Here is a 15,137-nt window from a genome sequence, read left to right on the forward strand (position 1 = left end):
ATGAGGCAGCCATAGAAGCCCTGAGTGAAGAAATAAAGAATGAGGAAAAAAATCTTTATACTATCTTGGTACAGAAATAGAGGAAGAGGTACAAATAAAGAAAAATAAAATATTTAAAATGGCTAAGTACACAAAGTGTACAGAACAAGATAGTATTAAGATCACAACAAGCAAAACTTACGGAAATGGTGACAGAAGCAAAAAATAAGAATTGGGAAAATATCTGTAATGTGTATAATCTAATTTGAGATAAGAGAAGCTCAGAGGCATGGCTGATAGTGAAAACTCTTAGAAAAAATTCTAAAGGAACTCAACAAATTAACTACGTTAGTATCCAGACTCAAGAAAAATACTTCAAAGAATTATTGACTGAAAACAGAGAAGAATTTTTGGATACAATTAATAACAATAGAGCAGAAACAGAAAATAATGGCAGTATTTCACTGGACACAGAAGAAGTCAAAAATTCAATTAAAAATTTAAAAAAAAGGAAGTGCTATTGGAATTGGAGGGGTACTAACTGAACTGGTGAAATATGCCACAGATAAATTACATGAGATTTTGAGAAGCCTTTTTGAAAAATGCTTAAATAGCGAGGCCATACCAGAAGGCCAGAAAGTAGGACTTATTTCAACAATTCACAAAAAAGGAAGAAAAGACAAGTGTGAGAACTACAGAGGAATAATTGTAACTAATGTATTTAGCAGACTTTATGGATGGATTATCAAACATTTTTTGAATACAGAATTTAAGGAAATGGAGGCAGAGGAACGGGCTTTCTTCAGAGTATGGAGATCAACTATAGATCATATATTTTGCTTGCAACAAATAATTGAGAAGAAAAGTGTTAGAAATCAACACCTGCATTTAGTATTTGCAGACATGGAAAAAGCTTATGATAATATATGCATATGTAACTCATGGAAAGCTTTAAAAGCATTTAATATTAGTTCCATCACAATTAAAGGTATTTGTAACCTTTACATAGCTCTATAGCAAGAATAAGAGTACAAAATTATCTCTCATCTGGATTTAAAGTTACAGAAGGATTATGACAAGGATGCAGTCTGTCACCATCACTTTAGAAAATATGTACAGAAAAAGCTTTGGAAAACTGGACAAGAAAATCTGCTGATGACCAGTTATGCTGGTGTCCAAAATTAAAGAAGCAAATGGATATTTTGCAAGGCTGTAATTATTTTGCCACAAAAAAGTACAAACAGGTGACAGTGAAGTAGAAACAATGTAAAGAATACAGGACGTAAACACAGCAGTATGCACAAATGTATACAATAACGTTCATCTTTTTTTTCCCAGCTTAATGCATTTGTACACACATTCTGACAACTGGTTAATGTGCTCAGTATGGGATGTGACAACATCTGGCAGCAATAGAGGTCGGACAATGATGAGGAATGCGTTGAATGGTGATGTCCACCTCATGCTGAGGCAATAACACCCATTCTACCTGCAGAACTGCTCGCAAGTCTTGGAGAGTGGTTGTTGGATGCTGATGTGATGCAACCATCTCCCTAGTGGAACCTACGCATGGACTATGTGATTCAAAACGGGAGAGTGAGCAGGCCACGCCATGCGTGCAATATCTTCCATTTCCAAGAAAACATAAACTGCCTGTGCTCTAAGAGTTCAAGCATTATTGACCATCAGTACAAAGTCTGCACCCACAGCTACTCACAACTACTGCAGATGAGATCCCAAGTTCTTGTCACGATACCTGACGGGAGTTAAACCTTGCCGATTCATCTGTACAATTTCACAAAGAGGGGTTCAAGTTTTAAACATTATTCCTGCCCATACCATTAGGAATCACCCTCAATATCAGTCTCATTCCACAATGTTTGGCCCCTGAAATCATGTTCCATGTTCCCTCCAGATGTGTACCCATTGAGAATCACTCTCCAGACTAAAACATCACTGTCCAATCATCCAGGTAGCATACTGATGACTCCGCTCTAGAAGCTCCCTTCTGTGCAGACATGTCATAGGCACTCATAGATGCACAGCAGGTCTCTGACAATAAAGGCCACTCTGCCAAAGCCTTCTGCACACCATTTGCCTCAATACAACATGTCCAGTGGATGCTGCCAGTTAACATGCCAGTTGCCGTGTAGTACTAAGGCTGAATCATCATGTCCTTACAGCTAAATAATGGTCCTTTCTTTCTGATGTCACACATGGTCAGCTCTGCCCAGATCTTCAGGATACAGTTTCAGTCTTTAGAAACAGTCACCACATCTGAGAAAGAACACAACAATCCACATTAAGCCATCGGACCAAATCAGTTTGCAGCTGTTCTGCTTCCTTTCATTCTATGACCCACCACTGCAGAGTGTCTGGTAGGCATCTTCTCCACACCATACTGCAGCATCTGTGAGTGTCCAGAGCAGTTGTGGATGTTGGGCTCCCCGGCAAACACAGGTGCTCCGACTTCACTGTGGGCCAGAATGCCATCTTCCGTGCGGAACACAATTGTATGGATATCTGGTTGACAGCTTGTATGATATATTGTGGATTAGACAGAGGATGGGTGAACAGCTTTAATTTTCAACACCAGTGTAATTTTGGCACAAGATAAAGAAGACATAGAGTACATTACAAGAAAATTAATATAGGAGTATAAAAAAATGGAGACTTCAGATCAACAGGAATAAAACAAAATATATGGTAGTAGGAGAAACAAATCAATATTTGACACAGGAAGAAGGGATGGGAACTATTAAACACACTGAAGAGTACAAATATATAGCAGTGAATATCATACCAGATGGAAAACAAGACAAGGAAATTAATTCAAGAATAAATGCTGGGCAATTTACTGTTGGAACAGTAAATGGTATTTTAAGGGACCAACATATTAGAAAGGAAACAAAGAGAAAAATCTTCTACAAAATTATCAGAAGCATTATAACACATGGATCAGAAGTATAGGCAGTTAATTCGCAAACAGTAAAAAGGTTGATGGCAATGGAGATGGACTTTTGAAGGGGGTCCACAGGGATATCTAGGCAAGAAAGAATCGGAAATGAAGTCATCAGGAAGAAAGTGGATGTTACAAATTCAAATGCAGATTTTAGAGAAGAAAAACAACTGTTATGATATGGACATGAAAAAAGGATGAAAATCAAATTTGCTGTGTAATCTTGGCATACCGGAAAATGTAAAATGTTACATTCTGAACTGGATGATGATGATAATAATAATAATAATAATAATAATAATAATAATAATAGTAACAATAATACTATGCACCACAAAATGTACTGGAGAATGATGAATACAATATATACTGGAAAAGGACCATTATAACAGATAAAACAACACCACATAACAAACCTGACATCATACTCACCAATAAAAAGAAGAAATTAACACAACTAATCGAAATATCCGTACCCAATACAACAAATATACAGAAGAAAACAGGAGAAAAAAATTAAAAAATACATCCAACTGGCTGAGAAAGTCAAGGACATGTGGCATCAGGATAAAGTTGGCATTATACCAATTATACTATCAACTACAGGAGTCATACCACACAATATCCACCAGTATATCAACGCAATACAGCTACATGCAAATGTTATATACAACTACAGAAATCTGTAATTATTGTTACATGTTCAATTACCCGAAAGTTCCTAAATGCAATGTAACATATACCGTACAGTTAAAAGGAAGTCACGCTTGATCAAGGTCCGCGTCACTTTCAATTTTTAACCAGACATAACGTCCGAGAAAGGAAAGAAATAATGATAATAATGTTATGATTGATGCTGATCTTCTTTCTGTCCTGGATTACTATTATTGTTATTATGGTATTGGTTGTCATTGCTCTGATACTACATATCAATTTTGCTGACTCTTCACAAAAAAACTCACTATTACATGCTCCCAAATCAATGGGTTAGTGCACTTTTCAAGGTAGTTTTTGATATAGTATGTTTAATAGATTATCTTCCAGTGCATAGCTTTTTCAAGTGCTCAAACTTTTCATACAGTTTTTCACAATATACCCCATACTCTTCCCCTCCTTGGTCGATATGGAGTAGTAATCTGGAATTCCTGATATGCTTCTTTCTGTTTATCGTATAGTGTTCCGCAACCTTTCATTGTGCATGCTGCCCAGTACCCATATTATCTTTTAATTTTGCCCTCACAATTGACACATGGTCCTCTTCCAGAAGCTCCTTCAAAAATAATCTATTATATTCACTCACTAAAGTCAACAGATGGACCTTTCTTTCCAGATCCAATTTTTTAAACTCTATACCTGCTCAGTTATGGTACATTCCTCCTAAAGTGAAAGTGGTGACTGGTTTTATGATTACCACGGTCCTTCAGTATGCTCATTAATCTTATTTGTTTCTGTTCTTGAACCTTCTACTTCCTTGTTTCTGAACTTTTTGATCTTTTGATATACATTGACTTTCAGACTCTGAATTTTTCTCTGTATGTCAGTATTAAATGCAGTTACTGTTTTGGGCAACTGGTCATTGACTGGTATCGCAAAATTCTGTAACTGTGTGTCTGTCTCATTCTGAACCTACTCAGTTTGCCCCTGTATAACATTTAAGGATTGATTCACTTCCGTGCAGAACTCTTTACCCATTTTTCTTGCTTTTCACTGATTACTTTCATTACATGATCTACTTTGGCTGACAAAATTACTACAAATAGTTTTGTGGCTTTTAATTACTTCTCTAATTTCTTTGTGCATTGGCATGTTCAACACGTCTTCCATAGAACTCATTCTTCCAGTTAATTCCCTTCTCATTTCATCTCTAACATTCTTCCATTTCGTTTTTGATTCTTTTCTAATTGATTTATTTGAGAAATCTACTTTGTTATTGAATTTGTTGTCTACCACATCCATTGTACTGTTCAAAGAATATATTTTGTTGCTTAAAGACTGACTTGATTAACTTATTTTGTTTTTCAAATAATTGTTTATCTGACAAGTTGTCTGACTGACAAAAGTCTTAAACAATGGCATCATCACACTCATATCACATACCTGATTCAATACCAGTTGTGTTTTTGTTTTGACCTCATCTGTATGGTTTCTGTACTCTGTGAATGTTTCTTCCGAATTTTTCTAATATGACTGTGGTTTCTTGTTTTATTGTTATGTAACTTATGCTTTCCAAATCAGTTGTGTAGTTTGTTTTACAGTTGCTAGCCAGCTCACTATTACAATTCCTAAGCTCACATCATGGCTTTGTAGTTACCACCCTGCTTCCATTATAAATTCTGACATCCCTTCTACCTATTGTTTATTTTGCCAACTATGCTGACTGTAGTTGAATTTAATTTGGAATTTGATTTTGCAAAGCTTGGAACATCAAAGTATCCAAACTATGATGTCATGTCCTGTTAATTTATGGTCAGCAAGTATAATGTTGGTGATACATTAAAGACCAATGCCCTGTCACAATCACCAAGTACCTAAGCTCTACAAGTGTATGTGATGGTTTATTGTGACATGTGTACCAAAGGTTCTGCTTTTAGTGGAAACAGGGCATCAGATCTAAAATTCAGTGCTTATCAGTAGAATATAGATACATAAAACATGATTACTATAGCATAAGTGTTTGTTACTACGTACAACAATGATCAAAATGTGAAAAATGGTAACAAATTTAAATATCTCTGTAGTTAGCCATAATTTTAATACAAGAATCTAGTTGAAATGAATGTAAATTGTAGAATAAAATGATCACCAGCCAGAAATGAGCAAACGTTAATGTAGGACATGATTGTAACGACTTTGAAATCATGGGAATATTGTGTGAGAAAGACAAAGCAGCAGCTTGACAAAATACACAAACAGTAGCTTATATGTAAGAGATATATGTACCATGAAGACAGAATTCATCAATTTGGAATGCAAAGATATTCTAGCAACACTTTATGGGTACTGTACTGTGTTATTTAACTCATAATAATGACGCCCATTTGAAGATATGCTTTCTTTTCTTCTTCACTTATTACATTGAAACTGATTGCTTTTCAAATAGGCACAGTAAAACTTTCATTCATTGCAACAACTATTTTTCAGTACTAGTATTTCACTAAATTTTTGGTGAAATGATAGGTCCCTGCTGATGCTTAATGACTCAGGTCTATGAAATTTCACTTGATAAGTTTGTTCTGTGACTAAACATGATGTAATGTTCCAAAAAATAATTAAGACATTGGAATGCCTACTACACAGCTACAAATTACTGGCCAGATCTAGCTTTGTGATTCACTGCTTGTGGTTTCAAGTAATACTGATTATGAGGTCCGTTATTGGCAATAGGTTCTCTTCTTGATAAGCAAGTGGCTTGAATAAGTTTAGGGTACACAATATTCTTCATTACTTCCAAAATCTTCTTGTGACCATATGCCATGCCCATGTACTTGTTGCCCACTTATAATTTGCATAGCTACATATTTTAGCACAACATTTGAGATGCAAAACACTGGCATTTGCACGCCAATACACACATCTGTTCCACACCACAGATGCTTCACAACAACTTCTCTGCCTTCTCCTCTATGACTGCATGCACTTGCGCCAGTGATGTAATTGTTACATGAAAGATATTCTCTGTGCTTTATACAATAAAAATTTATGGATGGGGGCAGCATTGATTTGGCACAAATAATTCTTACTTATCCTACCAACAGACATTACATTTTCATAACTCAAACAATGGAAAATCCCGGATGGAACATAACACCATTACGGAACAAAAGTTGCTACTCACCGTATAGCAAAGATGCTGAGTTGTGATAGGCACAACAAAAAGATTCACCATTTGTAGCTTTCGCCCATTAAGGCCTTTGTCAGTAACAGACACATATACACACACTCACGCAAATGTAACTTGCACACACATCTTCAGTCTCAGACAATTGAAACCACACTGTGAGCGGCAGCACCCCTGCATGATGGGAGTGCCGACTGGGTGAGGGTAAGGAGGAGGCTGAGGCAGGGAGGGGGAGGGATAGTATGGTGGCCGGGAGGGGGGGGGGAAGGGTAAGTAGCAGAAAGGAGAGAAATAAAAAGAAATTAAAAAATTGGGCGTTGCAGTGAAATGACAGCTGTGTAGTGCTGGAATGGGAATAGGAAGGGGGCTGAATGGGTGAGGACAGTGACTAATGAAGGTTGAGACCAGGAGGGTTATGGGAATGTAGGATGTATTGCAGGGGAAGTTCCCACCCGCACAATTCAGAAAAGCTGGTGTTGGTGGGAAGGATCCATATGGCACAGGCTGTGAAGCAGTCATTGATATGAGGGATATCATGTTTGGCAGTGTGTTCAGCAACAGGGTGGTCCACTTCTTTCTGGCCACAGTTTGTCAGTGGCCATTCATGCGGACAGACAGCTTGTTTGTTGTCATGCCTACATAGAATGCAGCTTAGTGGTTGCAGATCAGCTTGTAAATCACGACTGGTTTCACAGGTAGCCCTACCTTTGATGGGATAGGTGATGTTAGTGACCGGACTGGAGTAGGTGGTGGTAGGAGGATGTATGGGACAGGTCTTGCATCTAGGTCTATTACAGGGGTATGAGCGATGAGATAAGGGATTGGGAGCAGGGGTTGTGTATAGATGGATGAGTATATTGTGAAGGATCGGTGAATGGCAGAATACCACTGTGGGAGGGGTAGGAAGGATAGTGGGCAGTACTTTCTCATTTCAGGGCACGACGAGAGGTAATTGAAACCCTGGAAGAGAATGTAATTCAGTTGATCCAGTCCCAGATGGTACTTTGTATTTGTACAAGGATGGGAGGATAGTTACGGTCAGTGAAGGCTTCAGCGAGACCCTCGGTATATTTTGAGAGGGACTGCTCTTCACTGCAGATGTGATGACAATGGGTGGCTAGGCTGTTCGGAAGGGACTTCTTGGTATGGAATGGGTAGTAGCTGTTGAAGTGGAGGTATTGCTGGTGGTTAGTAGGTTTGATATGGATGGAGGTGCTGATGTAGCCATCTCTTAGGTGGAGGTCAACATCTAGGAAGGTGGCTTGTTGTGTTGAGTAGGACCAGGTGAAGTAAATGGGGGAGAAATTGTTGAGGTTAAGTAGGAATGTGGATAGGTTGTCCTCACCTTCAATCCAGATAGCAAAGATGTCATCAATGAATCTGAACCAGGTGAGTGGTTTAGGATTCTGGGTTTTCAGGAAGAATTCCTCTGGATGACCCATGAATAGGTTGGAATGCATGTGCCCATAGCCGTACCACGGATTTGTTTGTAGGTAATGCTATCAGAGGAGAAGTAATTGTGGGTGAGGATATTGTTGACCATGGTGACTAGGAAGGAGGTTGTTGGTATGGAATCTATCAGGCATTGGGAAAGGTAGTGTTTGATAGTGGGCATTAGGAATGTTAGTGTACAGGGAGGAGGCACCAGTAGTGATGAGCAGGGTACTGTGTGGTAGAGGGACAGGAACTGTGGAGAGTCGGTATACTAAGTGGTTGGTATCCTTTATCTAGGAGGATAGGTTCTGGTTAATAGGTTGAAGGGGTTGGTCTACAAGAGCAGAGATTCTCTCAGTGGGGGCACAGTAACTGGCCACAAAAGGGCATCCTGGGTGGTAAGGTTTATGGAGTTTAAGAAACATGTAGAAGGTGGGAGTGGGAGGAGTGGTAGATGGACTCTGGGGAGAGCTTCTGGGATGGACTTCAGGATTTGAGTAGTGACTGGAGTTCCTGCTGGATTACTGGAATGTGGGGTCACAGTGGCAAGGTTTGTAGATGGAAGTACCTGACACCTGGTGGAGCCCTTCCTCCAGGTAACCCTTGGGGTTCAGAACAACAGTGGTGGAGCCTTTGTCCGCAGGTAGGATTATAATGTCGGGATCAGTTTTTAGATGGTAGACTGAGGTTCTTTCTGCAGATGTAAGATTAGTCTGCATGTTGAGAGATTTGGGGAATGATGGTGAAGCAAGGTTTGAGGTTAAGAAACTCTGGAAAGTTAACAGTGGGTGGTTTGGAGGCAGTGTGGGTGGATCACAGTTGGATAGAGGAGTGAACGGAGTTAGGAAAGGTTCAATATTGGTCTTTGGTTGAGTCTGGCAGGTTGGGTTGGTGGCGAAAAAGTGTTTCCACTGTAGGGACTGGGAGAAGGAGAGGAGGTCTTTAACAAGCCCTACGTGATTGGATTTGGGAGTGGGGCAAAAAGGAGGCCTTTGGCAAGGACTGATATTTCTGTGGGACTAAGGCTTCTGGAGGAAAGGTTTATGACTATGTTGTGGGTCTATTTAGATTCTGGGTTCTGTGTGGTGGTGGGAGGAAGTTTTGGAGGGTGGAGTAAGGGTAGTAGGTCTGCAAGACAGGGTTTGTCAACTGTAAGGGGACATCGTGGAGGTTTAGAAGTTGTTGTAGAGGTGGTGGACAGCGGTTCTCTGAGGAGGGAATAGGAAATGAGCAGGATGGAGAGATTTTTGAGATGGCATTGTGCATGTTGCTCAAGTTCCTGCTGGGCAAGAGTTTCAATGTGTGTTATGGGTTGCAGGAATTTGGGATTACATAGCAGGAAAATTTTGTGGGTGGAGAAAAGGTACTGGAAGGAAGATTGGGCATGGTTGATATGGTTTTGTAGGACTATGATGGTGGGGGCTAAGGATTGGTTGAATCTGAACAGGTGGCGGTCATTGTGGAAGGAGGGGTGGCAACCAGAGATGGGTAATTTGATGGTGAGGCCATTAGGGGGGATTTCATGAGCCAAACAACAACGGAAGAACAGTATGTGGAACTGGGATCTGGTTCGGGATAAGGAAATTTTTTGTATTGACGCAGATGGAAGGAGCAAGGATCCATGATGGTGCAAAAAATGCGAAAAATTACGTAGAAAAGTAGAATAACTTCCGAAAAATTAAGCAAAAATACACCGAAATAGGTGTGAAAAATCATGAAAGGACGAAATGGATGCACAAGGGGAAAAAGCGAGATGAAATCTGAGGATGATGATAGCGGGGGGCGACAACTCACTAAAATTGGCGAGGAGTCACAAGGATAAAAACAGAGAATAATTAATAAATATATGAATATTACTGTGGGTAGCAGGGCTTGAGTGTCCAGACATATTGGTCATGTGAGCATGTGGTGTGCTAGCTTGTGTGTGTGTGTGTGTGTGTGTGTGTGTGTGTGTTTCCTTTCTGAAGAAGGCTTTGGCTGAAAGCTCAAGTGTGTAGCATCATTTCATCGTGCCTATCTGCAAGTCAGCGTGTCATCTTTATGGTGGGTAACAATCTAAACTTTTCATAATACTGTAGACAATATTTTTTCTTGCTGAATGTCAGTATATGATTGTAAACTTTAGGCAAACAGTGGTATACATCTTCTCAATTTAACTGAGAAAGCAACAACTCTTTATCATATACTTTTACATCTGCATCCATACTTTGCAAACGACTGTGAAGATCATACCAGATGGTGCTTTCCATTGTACCATGTGTTAGGGTTTCTTCACATTCCATTTGCATATGAGTATGAGAAAACTGCTGCTTACATGCTTCTGCATGTTCAGTAATTGTCTTAGTGGTCTCTATAGGAGTGATACATGTAAGACAGTAGAGGATAGATTGCTACTCACCATATAACAGAGTTGCTGAGTCACACACAGGCGCAACAAAATGACTACTATACATTTAAGCTTTTGGCCAGAAGGCCCTCTTCTGATTCAGACAAAACACACACACACAGATATATATTCACGCAAATGCAGCTCACACACACATGTCCACTGCCTCTGGCTGCTGGGTTCAGACTGCGAGCAACTGTGCATGATGGGAGAAGCAATCTGTGTGGAGGGAGTAAGGAGGTGGCTGGGATGGGGAGGGAGAGGGAGAACAGTGTAGTGGTGGGGACCGGTAAAGTGCTGTTTGTGGGAGCATACCACCTTTGTTAATCATTGTCATTCACCCACATATTCCCAATCCCATACCCACTCGACAGCCTTCTCTTCCACAAATGAACCAACAGTCTTTTTACTTATCTCCTTTTCCTCTCGAATGTTCCGAACACACCTAACTGCCGACCTCATCCCTGTATGCTCCCACAAACAGCAATTTACTGTCCCCCACCCCTACCTCACTTTCTCTCCGCATCTCGACTCGAGCCTCCTCCTTACCCCGACCACCTAGATTGCTTCTCCCATCACGCGCAGTTGCTCACAGTTTGGCCCTGGCAGCCAGAGACAGTGGTCATGGGTGTGTGAGCTGTGTTTGCAAAAAAATGTGTGTGTGTTTTGTCTATTTCAGAAGAAGGTCTAGTGGCTAAAAGATTAAATGTTTAACAGTCTTTTTGTTGTTGTTGTTGTTCTTGTACCTGTATGCAAATGAACATCTCCACTATATGGTGTGAAACAATCTATACTTTTCATAATATTGTCATTATTCCATCCTGGATTTTCCATTGTTTGATAGCATACTATATCATATTCTTAGATGTCTCACTTAATACTAGTTCCTGAAACTCTGCAAATAGGCTCTCTCTTGATAGTCTAGCATTTCTATAACTCTGGTCAAGTGCACCGGCAGGTGACTGCCAGCTTGCCAGTGCTGCACTTGTGCCTGGCCTTAGATCGTGCTTTCACTCTAACATTCAGAAATGGCAGTGCTGAGAATCTATAGTTGCCTAGCTCGAGTGCCAGTGGAGGATCAGTAGTGAGACGGTATGCAGAGTTTTGTGCAGTAGTTGTTTTCGATTCCTTATTGAGCAATAAGTTTCAACAGCCTGACTCTAGCTACAAAAGTGTATCTTGTAGTATTATTTGTGCAATTTATTTACTGACTGGAAGTATATGTTTAACTTGAAAATGGCAAAGCAAGTAGAAAGAGAGATTTTCCATTGGACAGGGTATATAAACAATTACAACAAGAAGCCCTTCGACAGAAAGGAAGAATGTGACAGAATAAGGCGACTGAGTTTCAATGGCAAAGCAGGTCTATAATCCACAGTGTCTATAAATATTTAAAACATCTTGCAGACAATTATGGTAAAGTGTTAGCATCTACATGCATACTCATTAGGAATAGTTTGTGGTAGGTAGACAGAGTCGATAGCGATGATATCAAGAAGTGCAGTGATAAGTTACCAAAAACCAAAAGTTGTAAGAAAAATCTGGCTAATGTACAGGCTAGCTGTGCTGCAGTTCATAGCATTGGTTCGAGAATTATTCAGTGCTCATGTTGTGAAGGAAATTCCCAAATTTTTAATTCTCTAAGAAAAATATTAAATGAAATAGCTGTTAACCAGACTTAATGACTTTGATGAAGGCATTGTCAGACAGACAGTCTATGAATTTTATGTGAATTGCAAGTATCCAACAATATAAAAACTGAGAAAAAAGTTAATTCAAAAAACAAATTTCACTGGATCTGAGAGATGCATATTAAACAAACTATGATTTTAACACTAGCATCAGAATGATGGTAGACAATTTTTACTTTAACACAATGACATAGTGCCCTCCTGAATTAAATTTTTGCGGATGATGAATTCACCGTGTACTTCAGGTGACAACTTGGGTTACACAAAACCATTCACTAAAGTACTTATGGCAGAATTTGAGTCAAATTGAGCGCTTTAGGGTACCTGTTGAGAAAGGGGCCAGATTGATTGTTGTGTACATGGCATCGGAATAGAAGTAAATTAGTTTACAGATGTAGCAAGACAAGCAAGTCAGAATATGGCCTTGTTAGTGGGGTAATTTCCTTGAAATCCAGAAGTTATATAATTTTTTGCCCTGATGTGCATTTTTATCAGTGATTTATGTACATTTACACTTCATATAAATGAGTAATACCTTATGTTGTCTACTAATTGTACACATTGTAGACTGCAAATAATGAGTTGAAGGCAAGGGTTTTAAAATATTTTTAAATACAAATAATTTACACGTAAATTGCTTCCATAATGATATGACTGAAATAGTCTAAAACTACATTTCACTGCAAAAACATAATTATACTGATTTTAACCAAAGGAGAAACAATCACAGTGGCTAACGGAGGTGCATGTTACCATTGAGTGCTTGTGACTCACAATCTGGCAACAGTGTGCAATTGCCCGCCTGCCGATACACCTGACCAGAGCTATAGTTAAGGTATTTTAGCAACTCTGAGATGCTCTCCTGTAGTTCAGACAAACCTGTGACCATTTGTATCTACCATCTTTATTTATATTCAGTATCCTCTGTTGCCTTATTTGGTGTGGGCTCCATGCACTTGAGCAGTATTCAGAGATGAGTAGCAGAAGTGTTTTGTAAGCAGTCTCTTTGTAGACTGATTACTTTTTCTCTGTGTGTACTACCAATGAACTGCATTCTGTGATGTGCTGTATCTGTGTATAAGCCTATTTGATCATTACAGTTCCTATCCGCTCACCTTATTCAGTGCACATATTTGTATAATTTAACTTGTTCAAATTTTTTCTCATTGATATTTTAGTCATAGGATAATATCCTTTTCTGAAATGCACAAATTTATATTTCCAAACATTTAAAACATGTTACCAATCATTGAATCACTTTGAAATCTGACTTAATGTTTGCGGAGCTTTTTCTGCGTAGTACTCCATTATACATAACTGCATCAACAGCAACAAGTCTGTGATTATTGTTAACGTTGTCTGCCTAGTCATTGATATACAACACATCAGTGAAAGTCCCAGTACATTTTCCCTCCAGTATACCTGAAATTGCTTTTGGATCTATTAATGATTCTCCGCATGAGATAACATGCTGTCTGCTTCCTGTCAAGAACTTTTCAATACAATCACAAATTTTGTCTGATATTCAATGTGATCTTCAGATTCAGATTAAGATTCTTTATTGGTCATTCAGGATTATTACATGCAATAGACTTCATCAGTTCACTTAACCTATTAATTTTACAAAATAAATTTCTACATATTTAAGTTGATATTGGGCATTTCTAAAAATTTCTTCTAATGAATAGCATGGATTAGTTAACCTGAAGTTATGTACATTTTCTTTAAATAATTTGTCAGACTTGATTGATGCATTCTTAGACAATTTGTTATATATTTTAATTGCCATATACTTATGATAATTGTTAGTTTTAGCTAATCTATTTTGTGGCAACAGCAGAGAAGTACAGGTTCTTGTACAGTAGTCATGCCTTTGATTTGTTACACTTAAATTAGGCAGTTCAGAAAGTATGTAGTTAATGCTGTCAAGAATATGTAAATTAATAACTGTTAAAATTCTATATTTAATGAACAGTGGTTTACAATGTGTCCTATTATCTACCTTAGCCATTACTCTGATTGCTTTCTTCTGGATCACCATAATTTCATTTATTTTTCTGCTTTTTCCCCAGAATATTAACCCATAACTTAAAACAGATTGAAAAAAGGCAAAGTATGCTGTCCTTACATACTCAAATGTCACACAACACATCAGCCTCTTCAGCAAATATATAACTCTTGACAACCTAACCACTTTGTGATCAACATGAGAGTTCCATGTTATACTGTTGTCAAGTATGATACCTAAAAACTTTGCCTTTTGTTTTTCTATTTTTGTAGCCTTTGATAGACTGAACCACATATTCTGGGTCTTTTCCTCATTTAATAGTAGACCATTTGCATTAAACCATGATGCCTTTTCTTTTGCCAATTTCATACCACTTACAAGGTTATCAAATACATGGTTTATAGATAGAAAAGGTATATCATCTGCATACATTTACATCTTTACCTCTATATTTCCTGGTAAGTCATTTATGTTTACAAGAAGAGAAGTGGTCCAAATTTAGATCCCTGCGGCACTCCGTGTTGAACCTCGAGTGTGTTTGACAGATGACTTCCTGAACTCACCACCTGTTTCCTTTTATTGAGGTATGATTTGATGAGTTTTAAACTTTTATCACGTGTTGCATAGTACTCAAGTTTAGAGAGCAAGTGTGAGTGGTCAACACAGTCAAAGGCTTTGCTCAGATCACATAAGGTTACCTGTGTGTCAGCATGGTCCTCGAATGCTGCTAAAATGTCTCTGACTAAGAGCTCTATGACATGTATAGCTGACCTTCCTTTTCTGTAACCAAACTGTGATGCACTTCACATGCTGTTTAGTTCCAGGTACTCATACATCTGCTG

The sequence above is a fragment of the Schistocerca americana genome, chromosome 2 (assembly GCF_021461395.2).
Source record: "Schistocerca americana isolate TAMUIC-IGC-003095 chromosome 2, iqSchAmer2.1, whole genome shotgun sequence".
Lineage (NCBI taxonomy): Eukaryota > Metazoa > Arthropoda > Insecta > Orthoptera > Acrididae > Schistocerca > Schistocerca americana.